The 26363-nt window shown below is 42.3% G+C and overlaps 1 long non-coding RNA gene across 1 annotated transcript in view; it reads right to left on the reverse strand.

Moving 5' to 3' along the window:
- The window catches only part of LOC113608263 (uncharacterized), a 150726-nt gene that overhangs the window by 66557 nt on the left and 57806 nt on the right, over positions 1 to 26363 (reverse strand). Inside the window, exon 5 of the long non-coding RNA XR_003428283.1 lies at positions 16245 to 16826. This is a non-coding gene — a long non-coding RNA (uncharacterized LOC113608263). The remainder of the gene's footprint in view (positions 1 to 16244; positions 16827 to 26363) is intronic.

Consider the following 26363-nt stretch of genomic DNA (forward strand, 5'->3'; position numbering starts at 1 on the left):
TTGCTTATGGTTTTCTTTGCTGTGCAAATCTTTTAAGTTTGATTAGGTCTCATTTGTTTATTTTTGCTTTTATCTCTCTTGCCTTGGGAGATGATTTAAGAAAATATTACTCAATTTATATGCAAGAATGTTTCACCTATGTTCTCTTCTAGGAGTCTCAACATAATAGAGGCCATATATGGCAAGCCCATAGCTAACACCATAGTCAGTGGTAAAAAGCTGAAAGCCTTTCCTCTAAGATCAAAAACAAGAAAAGACCGTCCACTCTTAGCACTCCTATTCAACATATCACTGCAAGTCCTAGACTTGCAATTAGGCAAGATAAAGAAAAGTTATTCAAATCAGAAAGGAAGAAGTAAAATCTTCTCTACTTGCAGAAGACCTATCATATACAGAAAACCCTAAAGTCTCAAAAAAAAAAAAAACCTGTTAGAACGAAAACAAACTCAGTAAAAATATACAAAAATCAACCGCATTCCTATACAATAATAGTGAACTATCTAGAAAGAGAAATTAAGAAAACAAAGTCATTTAAAATAGCACCCAAAAGAATACTTAGGAATAAATTTAAGCAAGGAGGTGAACGATGTATACATTGGAAACTATAGGACATTGGTGAAAGAAATTGAAGACACAAATGGAAAGATATTTTATGGCCATGGATTTGAGGAATACTGTTAAAATGTCCATACTACCCAATGCAATGCAATCTCTATCAAAATTCCAATGGCATTTTTCACAGATATAGAACAAACAATCCTAAAATGTGTATGCAACCACAAAAAATCTTAAATAGCCAAAGCAATACTGAGAAAGAGCAAAGCTGGAGGTATAACACTTCCTGGTTTCAAACAATATTATGAAGTTATAGTAATCAAACAGTATGGTATTGGCATTAAAATAAAGACATAGATCAACAGAACAGAATTTAGAGCCCTGAAACAAATCCACACATATATTGCCAATTAATTTACAACAAAGGAACCATTAATATACAATGGAGAAAGGATAGTATCTTCAATAAATGGTGCTGGGAAACTGGAAAGCCACATGCAAAAAAATGAAACCAGACCCCTCTTAATCTATTTTGAATTGATTTTTGTGTATGGTGTGAAGATTTAGATTTGAAATGACAAGACTCCTAGAAAAAAAAAAAAGACATAGGAGGTAAGCTCCTTGACATCAGTCTTGGCAATGATTTTTTGGATTTGACAGCAAAAGCAAAAACAACAGTAGCAAAAACAAACAAGTGGGACTACATCAGATTAAAAGCTTCTGCACAGCAAACGAAACCATCAACAAAATGAAAAGACAACCTACTGAATGAGAGAAAATATTTTCAAACCACCTATGTGATAAGGGTTTAATATCCAAAATATATAAAGAACCCATACAATTCAAAAATAAACAATATAATTTTAAAAGGTGCACAGGAACTGAATTGACATTTTTCCAAAGGAGACATACAGATGGCCAACAGGTACATGAAAGGGTGCTCAACATCACTAATCATCAGGAAAACGCAAATCGAAACCATATGAGGTATCACCTCACACCTATTAGAATGGCTACCATGAAAAAGAAAAGAGACAACAAGTTTTGGGGAGGATGTGGAGAAAAGGGAACCCTTGTGCACTGTTGATCAGAATGTAAATTGGTGGTGCCACTATGGAAGACAGTATGAAGGCTCCTCAAAAAATTAAACAGAACTACCACATAATCCAGCAATCCTTCTTCTGGGTATATATCCAAAGGAAATGAAAATAGGATCTGGAAGAGCTATCTGCACTCCCATATTCATTGCAGCATTATTCACAATAGCCAAGATATCAAAACAACCTAAGTGTTAGTCAACAGATGAATGGATAAAGATGTAGCGTATATATGTATATACACAATGGAATATTATTCAGCCATGAGAAAGGACATCTTGCCCCTTGTGACAACATGCATGAAACTTGAGGTCATAAAGCTAAGTAAAATAAGTCAGACAGAGAAAGACAAATACTACTATGATATCACATATTTGGAATCAAAAAACCTAATTCATAGAAACTGACTAGAACTGTGGTTACCAATGTCTGGGGGGAAGGGGGAGATGTTGGTCAAAAAATACAGACTTCCAGTCATAAGATGAAAAAGTTCTGGGGATCTAGTGTACAGCATAGTGCTTATAGTTAATAATACTGCATGATATAAAGTTATTCATTACATATATGAAAGTTGCTACAAGTTGCTAAAAGACTAGATCTTAAATGTTCTCACCCCAAAAATAAGTATTCTGTGATGTGATGGAGGTGTTAGTTAATGCTATGGTAGTTGCCATTTTGCAATATATAAGTGTATCAAATCAACACATTGTACATCTTAAATAGGTCAATTATATCTCAATAAAACTGGAAAAAATCTAAAACTCAACAAATGACTTGGAAATTAGAAAGGTTTGACCAATGATATGCACCATAACTTATATTATTTGCCAAGCAGTTTTAAAATATAGATAGATGGGCTTCCCTGGTGGCGCAGTGGTTGAGAGTCCACCTGCCGATGCAGGGGACATGGGTTCGTGCCCCGGTCCGGGAAGATCCCACATGCCGCGGAGTGGCTGGGCCCATGAGCCATGGCTGCTGAGCCTGCACATCCGGAGCCTGTGCTCCGCAACGGGAGAGGCGGAAACAGTGAGACCCAAAAAAACAAAAAAAAAAAAAAAAAAAAAAATATATAGATAGATAGATAGTATATAAACTAAAAGGGCTTTTCAAATTAGTTTATTTTATATGTTGATTTTCATTACCAAACAAGTTATTAACTACTTTGAGCATGACCTCTGCCTGCTACATGCCAGGACCATTATACTCTTATTTACTCCTGTTAGACTATAACTGGTTCCATGGCCCACCCAGAAGGCAGGAATGCCTTCCCTTCTATCATAAGATCAGCATCCTGGCACATAAGAAGTGTCTGTAAATTCCTGAATCACAAACTCATACAGCTGGAATGGACTTTAAAGATTATAGCCAAATTTCACTTTACACCTGAAAAAAACTGAGATCTGGGCAGGGGAACTGACTTGCACAACAGCAAACAGCTATGCTAGAACCCAGATCTCCTGACCCTCATCTAGGAGGTACACTGTAGCTTAAGAGTTAGGAACTTATGCCAAGATATGGGTTCAAATGTCAGTTTGGGGGACTTCTCTGGTGGTGCAGTGGTTAAGAATCCACCTGCCAATGCAGGGGACACGGGTCTGAGCCCTGGTCAAGGAAAATCCCACATACCACAGAGCAACCAAGCCCATGAGCCACAACTACTGAGCCTGCACTCTAGAGCCTGCAAGCCACAACTACTGAAGCCCGTGCGCCTAGAGCCGTGCTCCACAAAAAGAGAAGCCACCGCAATGAGAAGCCTACACACTGCAACGAAGAGTAGCCCTGGCTCGCCGCAACTAGAGAAAGCCTGAACGCACCAACAAAGACCCAACACAGCCAAAACTTAAATTAATTTTTTAAAAAATTAAAGATATTTCTTTTAAAAAGTCAGTTTTAATTTCTCAGCCCTTCAGACAGAGAAAGACAAATATCATACGATATCACTTATATGTGGAATCTAATTTAAAATGATACAAATGAACTTATTTAAAAACAGAAACAGACTCACAGACTTAGAAAACAAACTTACGGTTACCAAAGGGAAAAGGTGGGTGGGAGGGGAAAATTAGGAGGTTGGGATTAACATATACACACTACTATATATAAAATAGATAATCAACACGAACCTACTGCAGAGCACAGGGAACTAGACTCGATACTCTGTAATAACCTATATGAGAAAAGAATCTGGTAAAGAAGGGATACGTGTATATGTATCACTGAATCACTTTGCTGTACACCTGAAACCAGCATGACGTTGTAAGTCAACTATACTCCAATATAAAAAACCATTTTAAAAAATAATAATTTCCCAGCCCCTGCAAAATTTAGACACTCCTACTTCCTAAGGCTGTAAGAGTCAACACACCTATGCATGTATGTGCTCTCATTATCATCATTATGGTTTTGACACTACCCCAGGGAAGATTCTTATTTTTTCATCTTAATCCAAATATCCCTCTACTCAGATGCCCTCTCCCACAGTCACAAAAGGAACATGAAAGGGCCGGAAGTGGGAAATGGAACACAATGACAACTGATTCTCATATGAGTAACAAAGCTTGTCTGGAAACACCAAGGAATACAAACGGCATGACTTGAATGCCTGCTGGCTCCAATGCCAGTGTGGCCCTGGGGCAGCATCATAGTTGCTAAATTACTTGCAAAATTGTGCTAGGGAAAGCAGGCCAGTGCTCAGATGAGCAGCTCACAGCAGCCTGCGCTGGGCCCTGAAAAAGCCTGCTGTTGCATCAACAACATCTTGAACTCTCACTATTGGCCCAGGGAGCACTTTTCAGTGAGAGCCTTGTAGACAGACATCAGAACTCACCACTAGCGAAAGCCAACAACAAAATTAGGAAAGAAAAAAAAAAAAACCTGTAGGGTTGGTAAACCCCCCACCAACGGAAAAAAAATTCATGGTTGGGAAGGTGAAAATGCCTAGAAAATAAGATTAGGAGAAAATTAGCATAACTCAAATGAAACTAGGTCTTCTAGCTCCTGCTTCTCCATGTGGGGTCATATTCAAAATAAACACATACTGGACCCCAAAAGTCTCAAGAAGCAGCAAAGACTTTAGGGAAGGTATCTTGAAGCACAAACGGGAAATTGCGCCCCGCGCTACAGAACAAGATTGAATTTCCTAAAACTCCTCCCAGGTGATTCACAAGCACACCTCCTTCTCCTCAAAGGTGCCCTGCGCACTGCTGTCCTTCTCCTCCTTCAGAGCTTCTCAGCAGCATCCCATCCAGGGTCCTTTATCCCTGGTGGCTTGGGTCCCTTCCTCCTGCAAAGCTGCCCACCTCCTGGCACTTTCTTCTGTCTGCTGCCCCAGCCAGCACTGCAGAAGCAGGCCGCTGAGCAGCAATCTCCTCCCCCTTAGCAGGCAGGAATGGGAAACCAAATATTTATACTTTACTGCATTCTCTTCTAAGAAACCATTTTGAGTAACATTAAGTACATTTTGCAGGCGACAGTACAGTTATAAAGGTCGCCAACCCAAGCGCTGAAGAAGAAAAAAAAAATCAAACTATTCTGTGAAACACTTTCTTCTACTACTCAAAACAGATCATTTCTGTTTGGGAATCTATTGGGGCAGATTCTTCTATAGGTTTTCTATTAAACAGACTGCTCTGTTCTTTTCTAAGGCTTTAAAGGAGCCCCTGTTGGCTTGAAATTTAATCTCTTTTTTGTTTTCAGTCACCCTTGTTTCATCTTCTCAAGCTTTAGCCGAATGCTTGGGCACCATGTGACCATTACACAAACCTCACCATTTTTAAAGAGCTTATTTTCCTAGGCCTAGATTTCTGTGAATAACTGAGAGGATGAAACCTAAACAAATCTCTCTTAAGTCAAGCCACACACACGCACATTACTTCTCCTGGAACAGCAAGCCATTCTGTCAGGTTCTCATTTTAAAGAGCCTACACTGAATTATACCATGTAAACATATTATGGGTATTTTTGTGTACAAATAAAGAACTATGTTATGTCCAAACCACAATGTTTCCGGATTATGACATTTTTCAACAGACACAGCAGGTGCCCAGTGCCCTAAAACGTCTAAGGGCAGAAAATCTTTGCCTCATCCTGAGCTGCATTTCCTCTTGCAGCAAAGGTGGTTGTGCTGTAGAAGAAACGCCACAAGCCCTGGAGTCACAGAACCCAAGTTCAAGCCACGACCCTGACTTGTATAGGCTCTGGGACCATGGCCAAATGCTAATGAAAGATGAAATCTGCTAATCTCCTAGTAATTAAATATAACTACATATTCCTTACAGCTTCTTTCATCAACAGAGGGAGTTTCTCCAGGCTTAGGATCTGTGCTGGTCTTGAGACTTGCTTTGACAAATAGAATATGGTGGAAGCAACAGCCTTGCAGCTTCTGTCTCCACCATCTTGGAATGCTTCCCTGAGACCACCATGTAAGGAAGCTAATCTAGTCTATGGAGGAGGGGAAGCAACGTGGGGAGAAGCAAGGCATCAGAGCCCACATCTAACATCAACTGCCAAATATACCACTGAGGCTCTCTTGGACCCTCAACCCAATGGATCCTCCAGCATTTTGAGTCTGGGCAAAACCAGCAGAGGAGCCACCCTGCCAACCTACAGAAGCATGAAGAAGGAGTCATTGTTACAGATGAACTTATCTATGAAACAGAAACAGATTCACAGACATAGAGAACAGATTTGTGGTTGCCAAAGGGGAGGGGGTTGGCGGAGGGACGGATTAGAAGTTTGGAATTAGCAGATGCAAACTATTATATATAAAATGGATAAACAACAAGATCCTACTGTATAGCATAGGGAACTATATTCAATATCTTGTTATAAAACATAAAGTGAAAGAATATGAAAAAGAATACATATATACATATAACTGGATCACTTGGCTGTACACCAGAAACTAACAGAACATTGTAAATCAACTATACTTCAATAAAATTAAATTGAAAAAAGGAGTCGTTGAGAGATTGATTCAAGATGGCGGCATAGAAGGACATGCTCTCACTCCCTCTTTTGAGAACACCGTAATCAAAACTAACTGCTGAACAATCATCGATGGGAAGACACTGGAACTCACCAAAAAGGATATCCCACATGCAAAGACAAAGGAGAAACCACAATGAGATGGAAGGGGGTGCTATCACAATAAAATCAAATCCCATAACTGCTGGGTGGGTGACTCACAAACTGGAGAACACTTATACCACAGAACTCCACCCACTGGAGTGAAGGTTCTGACCCACACGTCACGCTTCCCAACCTGGGGGTGTGGCAACAGGAGGAGGAATTCCTAGAGAATCAGACTTTGAAGGCTAGCAGAATTTGACTGGAGGACTTCAGCAGGACTGGGGGAAACAGAGACTCCACTCTTGGAGGGCACACACAAACTAGTGTGTGCATCGGGACCAAAGGAAGGAGCAGTGACTCCACAGGAGAGTGAACCAGACCTACCTGCTAGTGTTGGAGGGTCTCCTGCAGAGGCGGGGGGCAGCTGTGGCTCACCAAGGGACACGGACACTGGCAGCAGAAGTTCTGGGAAGTACTCCTTGGCGTGAGCCCTCCCAGAGTCCGCCATTAGTCCCACCAAAGAGCCCGGATAGGCTCCAGTGCTGGGTCACCTCAGGCCAAACAACCAAAAGGGAGGGAACCCAGCCCCAGCCAGCAGCAGACAAGTGGATTAAACTTTTACTGAACTCTGCCCACCAGAGCAACAGCCAGCTCTACCGACCACCAGTCCCTCACATCAGGAAACTTCCACAAGCCTCTTAGATAGCCTCATCCACCAGAGGGCAGACAGCAGAAGCAAGAAGAACTACAATCCTGCAGCCTGTGGAACAAAAACCACATTCACAGAAATATAGGCAAGATGAAAAGGCAGAGGGCTATGTACTAGAGGAAGGAACAAGATAAAACCCCAGAAAAACAACTAAATGACATGGAGATAGGCAATCTTCCAGAAAACAAATTCAAAATAATGATAGTGAAGATGATCCAGGACTTCGGAAAAAGAATGGAGGCAAAATTCAAGAAGATGCAAGATGTGTTTAACAAAGACCTAGAAGAATTAAAGAACAAACAAACAGAGATGAACAATACAATAACTAAAGTGAAAAATAAACTAGAAGGAATCACTAGCAGAATAACTGAGGCAGAAGAACAGAAAAGTGACCTGGAAGACAGAATGGTGGAATTCACTGCCGCTGAACAGAATAAAGAAAAAAGAACGAAAAGAAATGAAGACAGCCTAAGAGACCTCTGGAACAACACTAAATGCAACAACATTCAATTATAGGGGTCCCAGAAGGAGATGAGAAAGGACCTGAGAAAATATTTGAAGAGATTATAGTTGAAAACTTCCATAACATGGGAAAGGAAATAGCCACCCAACTCCAGGAAGCACACAGAGTCCCAGGCAGGATAAACCCAAGGAGAAACATACTGAGACACACAGTAATCAACTTTACGAAGATTAAAGACAAAAAAAAATTATTGAAAGCACCAAAGGAAAAAAGACAAATAACATAGAAGGGAACTCCCATAAGGTTAACAGCTCCTTTCTCAGCAGAAACTCTACAAACCAGAAGGGAGTGGCATGATATACTTAAAGTGATGAAAGGGAAGAACCTACAACCAAGATTACTCTACCCAACAAGGATCTCATTCAGATTCAATGGAGAAATCAAAAGCTTTACAGACAAGCAAAAGGTAAGAGAATTCAGCACCACCAAACCAGCTCTACAACAAATGCTAAAGGAACTTCTCTAACTGGGAAACACAAGAGAAGAAAAGGACCTACAAAAACAAACCACCAAAAATTAAGAAAATGGTAATAAGAACATACATATTAATAATTACCTTAAATGTGAATGGATTAAACGCTCCAACCAAAACACACAGGCTTGCTGAATGGATACAAAAACAAGACCCATATATATGCTGTCTACAAGAGACCCACTTCAGACCTAGGGACACATACAGACTGAAAGTGAGGGGATGGAGAAAGATATTCCATGCAAATGGAAATCAAAAGAAAGCCGAAGTAGCAATACTCATATCAGATAAAATAGACTTTAAAGAATATTATAAGAGACAAGGAAGGACACTATGTAATGATCAAGGGATCAATCCAAGAAGAAAATATAACAATTATAAATATATATGCACGCAACATAGGAGCACTGCAATACATAACACAACTGCTAACAGCTCTAAAAGAGGAAATCGACTACTCAATAATAGTGGGAGACTTTAACACCTCACCTACACCAATGGACAGATCATCCAGACAGAAAATTAATAAAGAAACACAAGCTTTAAATGTCACAATAGACGAGATAGATTTAATTGATATTTATAGGACATTCCATCCAAAAACAGCAGATTATGCTTTCTTCTCAAGTGTGCAAGGAACATTCTCCAGGATAGATCACATCTTGGGTCACAAATCAAGCCTCAGTAAATTTAAGAAAACTGAAATCATATCTAGCATCTTTTCTGACCACAACGCCATGAGATTAGAAATCAATTACAGGGGAAAAAAAGTAAAAAACAAAAACACATAGAGACTAAACAATACATTACTAAATATCCAAGCGATCACTGAAGAAATCAAAGAGGAAATCAAAAAATACCTACAGACAAATGAAAATGAAAACGTGACGATCCAAAACCTAGGGGATGCAGCAAAACACTTCTAAGAGGGAAGTTTATAGCTATATAAGCCTACCTCAAGAAACAAGAAAAATCTCAAATAAACAATCAAACGTTACACCTAAAGGAACTAGGGAAAGAAGAACAAACAAAACCCAAACTTAGCAGAAGGAAAGAAATCATAAAAATCAGAGCAGAAATAAATGAAACAGAAACAAGGAAAACAATAGCAAACATCAATAAAACTAAAAGCTGGTTCTCTGAGAAGATAAATGAAATTGATAAACCATTAGCCAGGCCCATCAAGAGGGAGAGGAAGAGGACCCAAACCAATAAAATTAAAAATGAAAAAGGAGAACTTACAACAGACACTGCAGAAATACAAAGCATCCTAAGAGACTACTACAAGCAACTCTATGCCAACAAAATGGACAACCTGGAAGAAATGGACAAATTCTTAAAAAGGTATAACCTTCCAAGACTGAACCAGGAAGAAATAGAAAATATGAACAGACCACTCACAAGTAATGAAATTGAAAATCTTCCAACAAACAAAAGTACAAGACCAGATGGCTTCACAGGTGAATTCCATCAAACATTTAGAGAAGAGATAACACCTATCCTTCTCAAACTCTTCCAAAAAATTGCAGAGGAAGGAACACTCCCAAACTCATTCTATGAGGCCACCATCACCCTGATACCAAAACCAGACAAAAATATTACAAAAAAAGAAAATTACAAACCAATATCACTGATGAATATAGATGCAAAAATCCTCAACAAAATACTAGGAAACAGAATCCAACAACACATTAAAAGGGTCATACACCATGATCAAGTGGGATTTATCCCAGGGATGCAAGGATTCTTCAGTATACACAAATCAATCAATGTGATATACCACATTAACATATTGAAGAATAAAAACCATATGCTCATCTCAATAGATGCAGAAAAAGCTTCTGACAAAATTCAACACCCATTTATGATAAAAACTCTCCACAAAGTGGGAACAGAGGGAACCTACCTCAACATAATAAAGGCCACATATGACAAACCCACAGCAAACATCATTCTCAATGGTGAAAAACTGAAAGCATTTCCTCTAAGATCAGGAACCAGACAAGGATGTCCACTCTCGCCACTATTATTCAACATAGTTTTGGAAGTCCTAGCCACGGCAATCAGAGAAGAAAAAGAAATAAAAGGAATACAAATTGGAAAAGAAGAAGTAAAACCGCCACTGTTTGCAGATGACATGATACTATACATAAAGAATCCTAAAAATGCCACGAGAAAACTACTAGAGCTAATCAATGAATTTGGTAAAGTGGCAGGATACAAAATTAATGCACAGAGGGCTTCCCTGGTGGGGCAGTGGTTGAGAGTCCGCCTGCCGATGCAGGGGACATGGGTTCGTGCCCTGGTCCGGGAGGATCCCACATGCCACGGAGCGGCTGGGCCCGTGAGCCATGACCGCTGAGCCTGCGCGTCCGGAGCCTGTGCTCCGCAAGGGGAGAGGCCACTGCAGTGAGAGGCCCACGTACAGCAAAAAAAAAAAAAAAAAAAAGAAAGAAAGAAAGAAAGAAAAATTAATGCACAGAAATCTCTTGCATTCCTATACACTAATGATGAAAAATCTGAAAGAGAAATTAAGGAAACACTCCCCTTTACCATTGCAACAAAAATAATAAAATAACTAGGAATAAACGTACTTAGGAAGACAGAAGACCTGCATGCAGAAAACTATAATACACTGATGAAAGAAATTAAAGATGATACCAACAGATGCAGAGTTATACCATGTTCCTGGATTGGAAGAATCAATATTGTGAAAATGACTATACTACCCAAAGCAATCTACAGATTCAATGCAATCCCCATCAAATTACCAATGGCATTTTTTACGGAACTAGAACAAAAAATCTTAAAATTTGTATGGAGACACAAGAGACCCCGAATAGCCAAAGCAGTCTTGAGGAAAAAAAAAGGAGCTGGAGGAATCAGACTCCCTGACTTCAGACTATACTAGAAACCTACAGTAATGAAGACAATATGGTACTGGCACAAAAACAGAAACATAGATCAATGGAACAGAATAGAAAACCCAGAGATAAACCCACGCACCTATGGTCAACTAATCTATGACAAAGGAGGCAAGGATATAAAATGGAGAAAAGACAGTCTCTTCAGTAAGTGGTGCTGGAAAAACTGGACAGCTACATGTAAAAGAATGAAATTAGAACACTCCCTACCACCATACACAAAAATAAACTCAAAATGGATTAGAGAACTAAATGTAAGACTGGTCACTATCAAACTCTTAGAGGAAAACATAGGAAGAACACTCTTTGACATAAATCACAGCAAGATCTTTTTTGATCCACCTCCTAGAGTAATGAAAATAAAAACAAAAATAAACAAATGGGGGCTTCCCTGGTGGCACAGTGGTTAAGAGTCCGCCTGCCGATGCAGGGGACGCGGGTTCGTGCCCCAGTCCGGGAAGATCCCACATGCCACGGAGTGCCTAGGCCTGTGAGCCATGGCCACTGAGCCTGCGTGTCCGGAGCCTGTGCTCCGCAACAGGAGAGGCCACAACTGTGAGGCCCGTGTACCGCAAAAAAATAAAAAATAAAATAATGGGACCTAATGAAACTTAGAAGCTTTTGCACAGCAAAGGAAACCATAAACAAGACCAAAAGCCAACCCTCAGATTGGGAGAAAATACTTGCAAATGAATCATCAAAGGATTAATCTCCAAAATATATAAACAGCTCATGCAGGTCAATATCAGAAAAACAAACAACCCAATCCAAAAATGGGCAAAAGATCTAAAGAGACATTTCTCCAAAGAAGATATACAGATTGCCAACAAACATATGAAAGGATGCTCAACATCACTAATCATTAGAGAAATGCAAATGAAGACTACAATGAGGTATCACCACACACCAGTCAGAATGGTCATCATCAAAAAATCTACAAGCAATAAATGCTGGAGAGGGTGTGGAGAAAAGGGAAACCTCTTGCACTGTTGGTGGGAATGTAAATTGATATAGCCACTATGGAGAACAGTATGGAGGTTCCTTAAAAAACTAAAAATAGAACTACCATATGACCCAGCAATCCCACTACTGGGCACATACCCAGAGAAAACCATAATTCAAAAAGACACATGCACCCCAATGTTCATTGCAGCACTATTTACAATAGCCAGGTCATGGAAGCAACCTAAATGCCCATCGACAGACGAATGGATAAAGAAGATGTGGTACATATATACAATGGAATATTACTCAGCCATAAAAAGGAACGAAATTGGGTCATTTGTAGAGACGTAATGGACCTAGAGACTCTCATACAGAGTGAAGTAAGTCAGAAAGAGAAAAACAAATATCGTATATTAACGCGTGTATGTGGAACCTAGAAAACGGTACAGATGAACCGGTTTGCAGGGTAGAATTTGAGACACAGATGTAGAGGACAAACGTATGGACACCAAGGGGGAAAAGCGGCAGGGGGTGGGGGTGGGGGTATGATGAACTGGGAGCTTGGGATTGACATGTATACACTGATGTGTATTAAATGGATGACAAATATGAAAAAATAAATAAATAAAAGATAAACATACAGAAAAAGAAAGGAGTCGCTGTTGCTTTCAGCTACTAATCTTTGGGGTGGTCTGTTACATAGCAAAGACTGCATCTCTATTTCCTCATTCAAATGGGACAATAGGGCTTCCCTGGTGGCGCAGTGGTTGAGAGTCCGCCTGCCGATGCAGGGCACACGGGTTCGTGCCCCGGTCCGGGAAGATCCCACATGCCGCGGAGCGGCTGGGCCCGTGTGCCATGGCCGCTGAGCCTGCGCGCCCAGAGCCTGTGCTCCGCAGCGGGAGAGGCCACGGCAGTGAGAGGCCCGCGTACCGCAAAAAAAAAAAAAGAAAAAAAGGGACAATAATGCCTATCCAACTACTCATCTGTTTATTCAAGAGAGTTGAAGGCTTACTACACAATATCTATAGATTATATATTCATATATAATTAAGAATCAAATGAGATAATGGCTGTTAATGTACTTGGTAACATTAGTTTTACTATTGTTACTAACACCTCCCTTTCACTGAGCTCCCACATTTTTTAAGCACTTAAAATCCACTTTGTATTTGATCTTCTCAAAGGATCAGACAGCATCATTTTCAGCCCTCTCTGATGGAGCTGACCCCTTACCACCTGCCCTTCTTCTACATACTCTCATTAGCAAAGAAGCCTGCCCTTGGATTAAGGACCTCTGGGACTTTCCTCCTACTGGAGGAAATAAGGAATTCAATCCTTATGGGGAACCCACAGCCACTGCCATAAAGTGCTAAAGATGCAGGGCCTGCCCATTACCATCCCAATGAGAGTTTTAAAAAAATTATTTACTAACAATAACAACTAAAATGTATTGAGCACTTACTATGTGCCAGGTACAGTTCTAAGCTTTTTAGTGAACTGTTGTCTGACTCAACAGCACTCTGAGGTAGGTACGATTATTATCCCTATTTGGAGGTAAGGAAACTTAAGCCCCAGCAATGTTAAATCACTTACCCAAAGGCAGACAGCATGAAGTGGACAAAGATTCAATCCCTGGTAGTCTGAGGCCAAAGCGCCCCCCTTAATCACGGCCCTGGTCTGCTCATTCTCCTACACCATGTTTCACTGTGGCTCCCAATACTCGTCCAGAACAAAGATTGTGTCTTTTCCAGCTAAGTTCATCGGAGGTGAAGTTCTGTGACCCTAGCTAAGCTATCTCCTTCTCTAGACCTCTGCCTCACGCCAGGTAAATTATGTGAAGGGTTAGACCAGGTAATGTTGAAAATCCCTTCCAGCCCCGAAAATTAAGATAGTAAATTCTTCTCCAATATCTTGTTTTATTCTGAGTTTTGTTCTCTTTCTTACTAAGGCAACTAAAGAACTTTAGGGGACGAAAATGAAAAGCAGACGCTATAAAAATGTGTTTATTAACTAATGCAGGGAAATGAAACAGCACCAGAGGAGATTCTATTTATAACTGCCTCGAGGATCATGCCATCATCTACAGTATTTGATTTTTTAATGCATTCATTCAGAGCTGAGACCCTGTAGGGGTGCTCTTTAAGCCTGACACTGAATGAAATAATTCAATTAAAATAGGCTCAAGGGGTTTCCCTGATGGCGCAGTGGTTAAGAATCTGTCTGCCAAGGCAGGGGACACAGGTTTGAGCCCTGGTCCCGGAAGATCCCACATGCCACAGAGCAACTAAGCCCACGCGCCACAACTACTGAGCCTGTGCTCTAGAGCCCGCGTGCAGCAGCTACTGAAGCCCGCGCACCTAGAGCCCATGCTCCGCAACAAGAGAAGCCACCACAATGAGAAGCCTGCACACCGCAACGAAGGGTAGCCCGTTTGCCGCAACTAGAAAAGCCCACGCGCAGCAACAAAGACCCAACTCAGCCAAAAATAAATAAATAAATAAATAAATTTATTTTAAAATAAATAAATAAATAATAAAATAAAATAGGCTTCAGGTTTCTGCAAGGTATTAAACTTCCTGAAGAGAAGATTGAGGACTTGCTCTAGGCAGCTTCAGCACCAGCATTGGTGAGACCACAGGAAACTGTATGAAGGGCTCAGTAAGAGGGGTTTCTGGAGACATTGGTGACATTTCTGGGCTGCCTGGAAAGGGCGCTGTCAGAGTAGAAATTGTACCTCAGGGAATTGTACCTCAGGGAAAAGAGACTCTGTCCAAAAGCTTCCCAACAGCTCACTGGAGTCTGACAGGCATTTTACCATATTGCTCTGGGTGAAACCTATCCTTTCCCAGCAGGAAGTGAAATTTAATAAAGATCATTAACATGTACCATTCATTGAACGCTCTCAGTGAATATCCTCAGTAGAGTATTGACCTAAGCACTTTCCATGCGTTCTCTTACACAGTCTTCACAACTGTATGACGTTAACAATCATCAAGCCCATTTTAGATGGGCAAACTGAAGTGCTAAGAAGCTCCATGAGCTGCCCAAGTTTACACAGCTAGCAGGCTGCAGACAACCCCTCATCTGTGGTGCCAAAGCCAGTGCTGTTCAGCACTTAAAAGTGCAAGTGGCATCTTATTACAGGACTGTGAACTGCAGAAGTGTGTGCATTCAAAGAAATAAAGACACAGCCCCTTTCCTCAGGTGTATGCAGTCTGGTAGGCAAACAAGGCTTATACTCAGAGTAGCTCAAACTAAATTACAAATGACTGAGGTCAAATCCAAACGTGAGAATAGGTTTTCACACAGGCAGGGGAGAGAGAACAGGATCACAGGAAGAGGAGGATATGAAACAGGCAAGCTGAGGACCTAAAATCACCCTTCTCCCTGCCCAAGACAGACCCAGTAAGCTACATTTTTTTTTTTTTTTTTTTGCGGTACGCGGGCCTCTCCCTGCTGCGGCCTCTCCCGTTGCGGAGCACAGGCTCCGGACGCGCAGGCTCAGCGGCCATGGCTCACGGGCCCAGCCGCTCCGCGGCATGTGGGATCTTCCCGGACCGGGGCACGAACCCGTGTCCCCTGCATCGGCAGGCGGACTCTCAACCACTGCGCCACCAGGGTTTATTTTTTTTTAATGCTCGTAAGTTTCTGACTCCAACTCCAATGTGCGGCGGGTTCTTTCCCACACCAAGCAATTCTCCAGCACCAGCTGGGTGCCCTACAATTCAACTCACTTCTGATATTACAGAGGTAGCATCAGATCCCAAGGATAAGGGCTCAGCCCCACAAGGCTGCCCCCTGCACCCGCCACCCCTGCTTCAGACGCCAGTCAAAAGCCCAGGTTTTCTGACGGACCAGCGATAATTGGAGGTTCCAACAAACTCCTGCTTAGGTTCGATTAATTTGCTAGGGTGGCTCATAGAACTCAAAGAAACATTTTACTTACCAGATTGCCAGTTTATTATGAAAAGCTATAACTCAGGAACGACCAGCAGGAAGAGATTCATAGGACAAGATGTGGGGAAAGAGCACGGAGCTTCCATGCCCTCTCCAGGTGCAACACTCTCCCGGCACCTCCATGTTCCCCAACCCGGAAGTTCTCTGAACTCAGTCCTTCCGGGCTTTTATGGCCGCTTCATGACGTAGGCACGACTGATTAAATCATTGGCCATTGGCGATTGAACTCATTCGCCATCCCCTCTCCCCTGCCCCGAGGTCGGGGGTGGAACTGAAACTTATAATCACAGGATGGGCTCTCCTGGCAACCAGCCTCCATCCTCAGGTGTGGTTCAGAAGTTACCATCAACACAACAAAAGACACCTTTAAACGCTCTCATCACAGAAAATTCCAAGGGAAATTTCCAATTTCGCAGGTCTGTGCCAGAAGTGGGGACAAAGGCCAAGTACACATTTATTATAAATCACAAGACAACTGGGCGTTCCATGGGATTAGGAACCGTGTCTTCCTTATTTGCTCCATACCCCCAGTAGCCAGCACCGACATTTTGTTGGGAGAATGGAAGCGTACCTGAAAGAAGAAAAAGAAAATATACAAAATTAAATAAGCAAAAGAAAAGAAATCTCAGCCCTAAATCTAACCATCCTCTTCTGAAGGAGAAAAAAAAAAAAACAAAGGAGAGCAAGCAGAGGAATGCAGAGGAAGTGGAGGGGGAGGGTCTGAGAGACCTGTTGGTTCAGGTGCAAGTGATGTCAACAGCTGAAATGACCACCCTGAACGGCTAGCCCTGGATCAGTACTTATGAAACTTGAGTCTGCGTGGGGAGCTTGTTAAAATACAGATTGCTGACTCACCCCCAGAGTTTCTGATTCAGTAGACCAGGGAAATTTTGCCTTTCTAACTAATTCCCAGGTGATGCTAATGCTGCCAGTTCAGGGTGCAGCCCTCTGAGAACCAACAGCATTCAACCTCATCGCACATTAAGATCACCTTGGGGAGCTTATAAAAACACCCAGGCGGTACCCCTGACCAAATCCATCATAATCCCTGGGGGTGGAAACAAGTTATGCCTGTTTTTAAAAAGTAGGACCAGGTCATTGCAATGTGCAGCCAAACCAGAGAGGAAGTAATGTAGGCGCATGTGTGAGCTTGAAGTTCATACACCATAAAAATAACAGCTGGGCTTCCCTGGTGGCTCAGTGGTTGAGAGTCTGTCTGCCGATGCAGGGGACACGGGTTCGTGTCCCGGTCCGGGAAGATCCCACATGCCGCGGAGCGGCTGGGCCCGTGAGCCGTGGCCGCTGAGCCTGCGCGTCCGGAGCCTGTGCTCCACAATGGGAGAGGCCACACCAGTGAGAGGCCCGCGTACCGCAAAAAAAAAAAAAAAAACAGCTAATAACAGCTAATATTCACTTACCATGAGACAGTCACTCTGCTGAGTACATTACTGCATGACCTCATTTAATCCACACAGGAACCTTCAAGTAAGAACTATTATTCCCATTTTACCAATAAGGAGAGTCAGAGAAATTAAGTAATTTGTCTAGGCCACAAAATGGTTAAGTGAAAAGCTAAGAATCCAGTTCAGGGTTTTGTCTGTGCCAAGACTCCTAACCCCTAGGGGTCTTTAGGCCCATCCCCAAGCCACTTAGTGCTCTGGTCCCTGCCTTAAATCTTCAGTATTTGGTTGCATCCAGATGACAACAATCTGCGCTGTAATAACTGGAATCCTCTTCATATTTGGGATTAGATAGAAAGAGATCTGTATTCATAGATACATACATGAAAAAACAAATGCAAATCACAGAATGGTTGTTTTACTGAATTCAATACTACTTAAAAATCCAGTCACTGTCCTGCTCATATGGCTTATAACCACTTCCAAGTAAAGTTCAACCTCCAAATACGGCATTCAAGGCCCTTCACGATGGAACCCCTGCCTCGGACTCTCCAGCCCCGCATCCCTCCTCCTCTGTTCTCAACAGCCTCTTTTCAGTTCCCCAAATCTAACCATGCCACCATGCCTTTATCCTTGCTCTTCTCTCTCTTTCCTTTCTCTTTATCTGCCTGGAGAACTTCTACCCATCCTCTAAAACTCAGGTCACCTGTCCCTTCCTATCCATAATCCTCCCGCGTGCCTCTTCTCTGAGCGATCAAAGCAGCATGTGTATCACATTTTATTCTAGGGTTACTATCTATCATTCTCTACCCCCTTAATCTGTTTGCTGAATTTCCAAAGGGACCTTTTTAAGAGAATCCTGGCTCTGCTCTGAGAATGTGACTTTCCCCGAAGATCCCTCGAGTAAGAACTATACTCTCTCCCATCCACGAGACTTAGAGATGGAGCGTTCGTCCTCTCTTCCAGACCATCGTCCTTCCTTCCTCTGTAAAACCCCTGCAGCTCTGAATCTCATGTTATCGGATGACACCACTACCCACCCCTCCTTGTTACCGTCCTGCTCCCAGCATCACCCCTTTTATTCCTTGAATATTTAGCTCCTGGCTCACTGTCCCTCTCTCCAACACAAATCTGTCTTAATTACTGGTGATTCCAATATCTACACTGTTGACCCTTCCAATACCCTGTTCACTCGATTTCCTGATTTTCTCACCTCTGATGAGCTTGGTCTCTATCCCACTTCACCGATCACCCCCATGGTCTCACCCCAGGTTCTAAACCATGTCACTACCAATCACTGAAACCCCTCCAAAATTTCACTTTCAAGTATCCCACCCTCCAAGTGAGGACACAGCATGGGGGAGGGGGAGGGACAGTGAACAGAGGCTCAGATTCCCCAACCCACTGTAATCCTTGTTCCCTCTTGCCCAGTCCCCTGGCCTCCTCTTACTTTGTCAGACTCACTTGGCTAAACCACATATTTCTCAGTTAAAACCAAGTCTCTGCCTGCTCTGCCCCTGTACCCTGAGAGCAGAAAGCGGCTAGAGAAAGGGGCTGACTGGTCACTGTCAAGTCGTGACCTTGAACCTCAAGCGGGTCCTGTTGCTAGCCCATTCACTCTTCCACTCTCCCAGACAATTCCTGCTTTTGCCCCTCTTTACAAACCTCGAGTCCCCGTCCCCATTTTCAGCACTTGACTTTGCTTCTCTAAATCATTTGAAAATAAAGGCAATCAGATAGGAACTTCCGCCAGTTCCCACCTCACTTCACTCTGCGGCACCTGCACCCACGTTCTCTCCGCCTCACTATGGTTACGGGGTAGGACTCCAGAGACCTTCCCCTCTGGCCATGCAGGGATTCCAGACGCTGCAGCACCACTGAACCAATTCTCTACCCTCTTTGTGCCACATTCCCTAGCTCCCCTAGATGGGAAGATCCCACCCAGACAGAAAATAAACTGTGGTTGGAGGGTGTGGATCGCTTTTCTTTTGAACTGGAAATTTAAATTATTCTTTTGTGCTTTGTACCCAAGGAGAGGATAAGGCCCTTGATATGCGATTATTTCTACAAACAAAAGGCGAGGCATCTCTGAATTGTTACTCCAGTGAATGCCTATTTATCTGGCTTCTACTTATTTCAAGTACAGTGACCCAGAGAAGACAAATAAAATAGGATTTGAAGTTCTTAATGTGCTGTGTATTTGCTTGGATTTACAAAGACCAATTGTTCAATTCAATCAGTAAAAATAAAATCTTATTCAGTCTTTTCCCTGTAATCATTGGAGGATCTCAGAAGTGAATAGCGTATGGGAGCGAGAAGCATGTGTGTGCGTGGGGATGGGTGGGAATGCCACTTTTGGTCAACTTTTTTGAAAAGTCTTCACTTTTCCCAGACAATTTTTTTTTGATATTTATTTATTTTATTTTATTTTTTGGCTGCATCGGGTCTTAGTTGTGACACACGGGATCTTAATTGAGGCACGTGGGATCTTTCGTTGCAGCGCACAGGCTTCTCTCTAGTTGAGGCGTGTGAACTCAGTAGTTGTTGCGTGTGGGCTTAGTTGCCCCACAGCATGTGGGATCTTAGTTCCCCAACCAGGGATTGAACCTGTGTCCCCTGCATTAGAAGGCGGATTCTTAACCACTGGACCTCCAGGGAAGTCCCGAAAATTTTTGAAAAAGAGTACTATAGGATTTTTCTCTCCTCCCTTTCCAGCCCAAACTATTGACAATTAAAATTCCCACTTTCCATATTATAGTTAAGGCCATAGGAAAGAATCTTCTAAGGGTATTTGTGTTTTAATTTACATTGAGCACTTACCATCTGCCTTGGCATCATGCAAGTGCTTTGTGTCTGTTATTTAAATCTTTATTCTTCATAGGATAGGTAGTATTTTATCATCATCCCCATTTACAGATTTGGAAACTGAGGCTTAGATAAATTCAGAGATCAGCCCAAGGTCTGTAGCTACTAAGTGGGGGAGCTGAGAATCAAACCTAGGCAGCATGACTCCTAAATGTGTATACAGGGATGTCCCAAGGCTTTCTATTTTCCTCTCAGAGTTTCACTCCTTTATCTGCTATAATCCATTGGATATTTGAAAGGAAAATAGGATGAATGGAGTCAAGTCTCACTGAGAAGATATAAGATGAGTTAGGTCATACAGAATGGACTGACTTCCTCAGGGAGAGAATTAGCAGAGGCAAAATGCAAATTCTGCTGGTGGAGAGGCTGCATTTTAAATCCTTATCTAACACACTGGCAAGGACAGGGTGACCCCAGTCTCTAAGTGGCTGAGGGAGGTAGTCTAAGGTGGTGACTTCTGGAATGAAAACTGCCAAGGTTTAAAGCCAGGCTCTTCTTACCTTGTGATCTTGGGCAAGTTAATTAACCTCTCTGACCCTCAGGTTCTTTCTAGGTAAATGGAGATGACAGTAATAGTAGTTACTTCCCAATCAAGTTGGTCCCAAGTGTTCACCAAAGAAACACCATTAAATTTTGAATGCAGCATGACAGACTGAATATACAATGGCCAAACCATATGTAAAAATAGATCTCTAACCTACTGTCTGCAACCAGCCCTAGAAACCGACCCATTATCTAGGGAGCTCAGGAAGCCAGCCTACTTATTATTTATAAGTCAGACTTGTACAAAGTCAGACCACCATCTCTAGAAAAAATTCCATAAAGCCAAACTCCTATAACTACCAGCCCAAAACAGGCAGGACTTGATTAATAACTGGCAGTTTCCAACTTAGGACCAACCAGAGAAAGTCAAATATGCAGCCTTCACCAGTCACATAAGATGTCCTACCTCTTATTGGCCCACCTACAACTTCCCCACAATAACAGCCTTCAACAGGGACATACCTGAAATCTTCCTTTTTCTCCACTATGAAGTTTTCCAATTCCTCTACCTGCTTTTGAGTCTCGGCCAAAACACAAGTGATGGTGGCTGGCTCCTTTGTTACAGCAAGCTCTGTACAAATAGCCTTTGCCTGTTCTCACTGGGTTGGTCTTTATTTCCACAAGCGTTAACTGGACTCATTCAGGTTAGAAATGATGGAGACTTAGATCAAGGTGATAACAGTGAAGATAGTAAAAAGTGATTATATTCAGGAAATATTTTAAGGGGAGAACCTTCAGGGACTTCTCTGGTGGTGCAGTGGTTAAGAATCCGCCTGCCAATGCGGGGGACACAGGTTCGAGCCCTGGTCCGGGAAGATCCCACATGCCGCGGAGCAACTAAGCCCGTGTGTCACAACTACTGAGCCCACGTGCCACAACTACTGAAGCCTGCACGCCTAGAGCCCGTGCTTCGCAACAAGAGAACTCACCATAGTGAGAAGCCCGCGCACCGCAATGAAGAGTAGCCCCCGCTCGCCACAACTAAAGAAAGCCCGTGCACAGCAACAAAGACCCAGTGCAGCCAAAAGTGAACTTTAAAAATTAAAAATAAAGAAATAAGTGTAGAACCTTCAAAATATAAGCAGGGAGGGAGAGTGAGAACCAAGTCCTAGCTTGAACAACTAGGTAGGCAATGGTGCCACGTAGAAAGTCAGGGAAGGCTAGAGTACATACATTCGCAAACAGGAGAAAAAAATGCCTAGGGTTCACCTACTCTCTGCACACACAGTAATGTAAATAGCTCCAAAAATCTTCTCTGTCTCAGAGACCACCTCTGCCAGCACAACCTGTGGACAGAAAATTGTTTCCTTGGATAGAGGTGCCTCTAGGGTGTTAGTTCATGAGTATCCACCAGCTCCCGCTGCCCACTTGCACTCCCATTTACTTCCTCCCCAGATCAAAAAAAAATCGTTGCAATCCGCTAACTGATACATGAAATTCCACCCTTGGAACTGCTTTCAACCACAAGTCAAAAGTTAATAAAACAGTATAATCTCGATGTTTTTAAGTATGTGTATATCCAGAAGCAAGTATAGCAAAATGTTAGCCACATTTGTTATCTCCAGATACTGGTATTCTAGGTGATTTAAATTTTCTTCTTAATACATTTCTGTATTTCCTAAGCCTTTCATAATGAACAAGACCTTTTCTTATTAAAAAAAACAATAATAAAGTTCTTAAAAATGAGATCTCTGTAAACCAATTATACTTCAATATTAAGAAATGAGACCTCTGGGATAGTTAACAAATTAAAAGCTATCAGTCATTTATGCCTTGGTATGAATGAATAGTTTGTTTATCACCCATTCTGTTGGGGTGTGTAGAGGATATGAGAACTGAGGTGGGAGCTGTCAAAGGCACAAGGAGGAATGTGTTCCCCAAACATTTCACAACATGGCCAAAGACAGCCCTGCCTCTGCAGGTATGTGAGAGAGAGTAGACACAGAGGTCAGCTCAGAGGCAGGAGCTGAGAAATACAAATATATGTGGTATTTCCAAACACTGTTTCAGTGGGGTCATTGACAGCCTAAGAAGAAGGAACACCCTAGTTTTTAACTAAATAACAGAGGTGTTTGAAATGCAAACAGAGGTAAATTCAGAAATAGGCACTCCCAGGCTCCCCTGGTGGCACAGTGGTTAAGAATCCGCCTGCCAATGCAGGGGCACATGGGTTCGAGCCCTGGTCTGGGAAGATCCCACATGCCGCGGAGCAACTAAGCCCATGAACCACAACTACTGAGCCCACATGTCACAACTACTGAAGCCCGCACGCCTAGAGCCCGTGCTCTGCAACAAGAGAAGCCACCGGAATGAGAAGCCCGCGCACCACAACGAAGAGTAGCCCCTGCTTGTCGCAACTAGAGAAAGCCCGCCTGCAGCAACGAAGACCCAACACAGCCAAAAACAATAAATAAATAAATTTATTTAAAAAAAAAAAAAAAGAAAGAAAGAAGGCTTCCCTGGTGGCACAGTGGTTGAGAGTCCGCCTGCCGATGCAGGGGACACAGGTTCGTGTCCCGGTCCGGGAAGATCCCACATGCCGCAGAGCAGCTGGACCCATGAGCCATGGCCGCTGAGCCTGCGCGTCCGAAGCCTGTGCTCCACAACGGGAGTGGCCACAGCAGTGAGAGGCCCGCGTACCGCAAAAAGAAAAACAAACAAAAAACAACAACAACAAAAAGAAATAGGCACTCCCAAGAGAACCTTGACTGGGGCAGATTCAGCCCTGACCAGACCTCATGGCCAAGTCCTGGACTTGGAGAATCACCAGGGTGTGTGGACATATTTTGTCACTGAGGTGAGAAAAGGAAGTAAATTAATTTCAGGCACTGCTCTCCTCTCCCAAAACACCAGAGAAGAGCTGTCATTGCCCAACCCCTACCCCCAAATTCAACAGGCCTTCTGCTCCAAAAACTTTAAATCTTCACTTATTTCCATTCATTCTTGGCAAAACTGACAACTAAATCTGTTTACTATGGCTTCTAGCAAAGAACAGGCCCCTCCTGGGTCCGGGATTCCAAACCCTCAGCAGTTTGGCTGATTGATACTGCGAGGATTGATAGAATGAGACTTTCTCTTTCCTAGGATCACCTCCTCTTGCAGTATGTGCATAGGAGATGTATAGATGGATGGACTCTCACATAATCAAGGACCCAGAACACTCCAAAAGCACATTTTCCTGCTAAACAGTAACAACTGAGGAGTACTTCAGACATTTTTCCATCACATTCCCATACTAAGCCAAATTTACCCAAAACTTGGAAATAAACTACCATAGTAAACGTACCTCCTTTCAGTATCATTGTTTAACAGACTCATCCGAGGATTATTAATTAGAACTTTGTATGATTTTGCCATTCACTACTTGTTTAGAGAACAGACATTGTGAAAATAATGTTAACTTGTAGATTTCTGTCCCAAAGGTTACAATTTCATTGCCCTGTAGAACATTAACCAATTTTGTATCTTTTAGCAAATTCATTTTCACATTCCCTTGACTAACATACTATATAAATGTGTTTCTTAAATTTTTTGGAACCAGCTCTATGTTCTTTGAATAAAATCTTTACATGTTTACTGTCTTTTGTATGAGTCATGTGTCATGGAGAAAAACTTTTTCTCTAACCTCTTACATTTTGTTTTGCGTGCCTGCAAATTAAACTCAGACAGACAGACTAGCAAGAGAAAAATCAGATTTAATCATGGGAGTTCATAAAAAAGATGTGACCCAAAGGGGCTTATATACCATCTTAATAGGGGAAAGGAAGGGGGAGAAGGGCACTTCTGGGAAACAAATGACTTTTTAGAAAGAGAGGGAAGAAAGGGCACTTAGAATAAATGGGGGACATGATAGTTTTGTAATAATGTCTGTTTTGGTGTGGTGCCAGCTTTACATCTCCTGGAAGACTAGAGAGTTGCTCCCAGGGAGGGGATTTATGACAACTGAGTTCTTTTGAGATGCTCTGCTTTCAGGCAGATAAGGGATTTCAGGATCTCAAATGCCTTCAGCTCAAAATAATTTTTATGTAACAAGGGCATATTCTGGACTTCTTCATCCCTTCACATGTTTTCACTTTTTTGAAATGTATGCCCCATTTCCCAGGACAGCAGAAGAGTCCCACCTTAAAGCCAGTTCTGACACTAAAATTCTTCCCACGTTGCCAAACTAAACAACTGTGTGGCCTTGAACAAGTCACGTTCCCTCTCTGGGCTCAGCTTCCTGAGATATAAATTGGGGCATGTGGAAGAGATGATCTCTACAGTTCCTTCCAGATCTGGGCATCTCTGCTAGAGTTAATTACTTGGCAAAATGATAAAAACAGGCCACGTTGATCTTCAAGTCCTCTTCCCATTCCCATTCCACCTCATCCTTAATGATATCACTACACGAGGGAGGCCTTTCCTCCCAGGCAGAAGCCCAGAGTCCTGAATTTTCTCTCTCCCCACCAACACTGATCTATATCCTATGTCCAGTCCACCAGGGAACATTTCCAACAGGGAACCTGCTCAGGTTATAAAGTAATCAATAGCAAGGGTAAAAAGCTATTAGGAAATGAAGTTCTCACATATATACACATACTCTCCTCCAAAAGGTATCTGTATTGATCTTACAAGAAAGATAAAATTTTTACTCAGGTGAGGGGTGGAATCTCAGGCAATGTGACAGGCAAGTGGGGTAGGCTTGTGAAAGCAGGGGACTCTTAATACCCCCACATCAAATGCTTTTGGAGGGCTGGTTTTGGTCAAAACAGACCAGAACTGTGTCCCAAGCAGCACCAGGCGCCATGCCATACCAGCTGTTATATATTTTGAACATCACCTTTGTTTTTTCGGCTTGGTTTACAGAGTCACGTCTGTCTCCAAGTACGTACAATAGTGACAAAAATCTCTGCATCTGTTGCTAGTCATTCATCTTCAACCCAAAATGTAACATTTGCGCTTGAACACTGCTGTTGATTAAGATGATTAGACTTGATTCTCATTATTCTTCATTAAATAGAAAATAGACACTTAGGTAGTTTTCCTTTCACTTATTAATCTGTCCTAATGTTTCTACACTGAAGATTTCTTCAATGCTAGAATTTAAATAATGAAAACAACTAAATTCAGAGACTCTTAAGGATAAGGAATGAACTCCCATCCTGATTCCTGCAATGAAGCTTGTCATTTTAACACTCTTTTTCCCTCCTCCCTGGCAATTACAAGACAAGCATCCGTGACAGAAAAGGCTGGGAGTGTGCACGTTTTTAGAGCAGAGGAGAACCAGCAGGACAGTTGTTCCCACTGCCAATGCAGCAATA

This window comes from Aethalodelphis obliquidens, unplaced genomic scaffold (assembly GCF_003676395.1).
Source record: "Aethalodelphis obliquidens isolate GAN/ISIS:26980383/991018 unplaced genomic scaffold, ASM367639v1 scaffold52, whole genome shotgun sequence".
In the NCBI taxonomy this organism is placed as follows: Eukaryota; Metazoa; Chordata; class Mammalia; order Artiodactyla; family Delphinidae; genus Aethalodelphis; species Aethalodelphis obliquidens.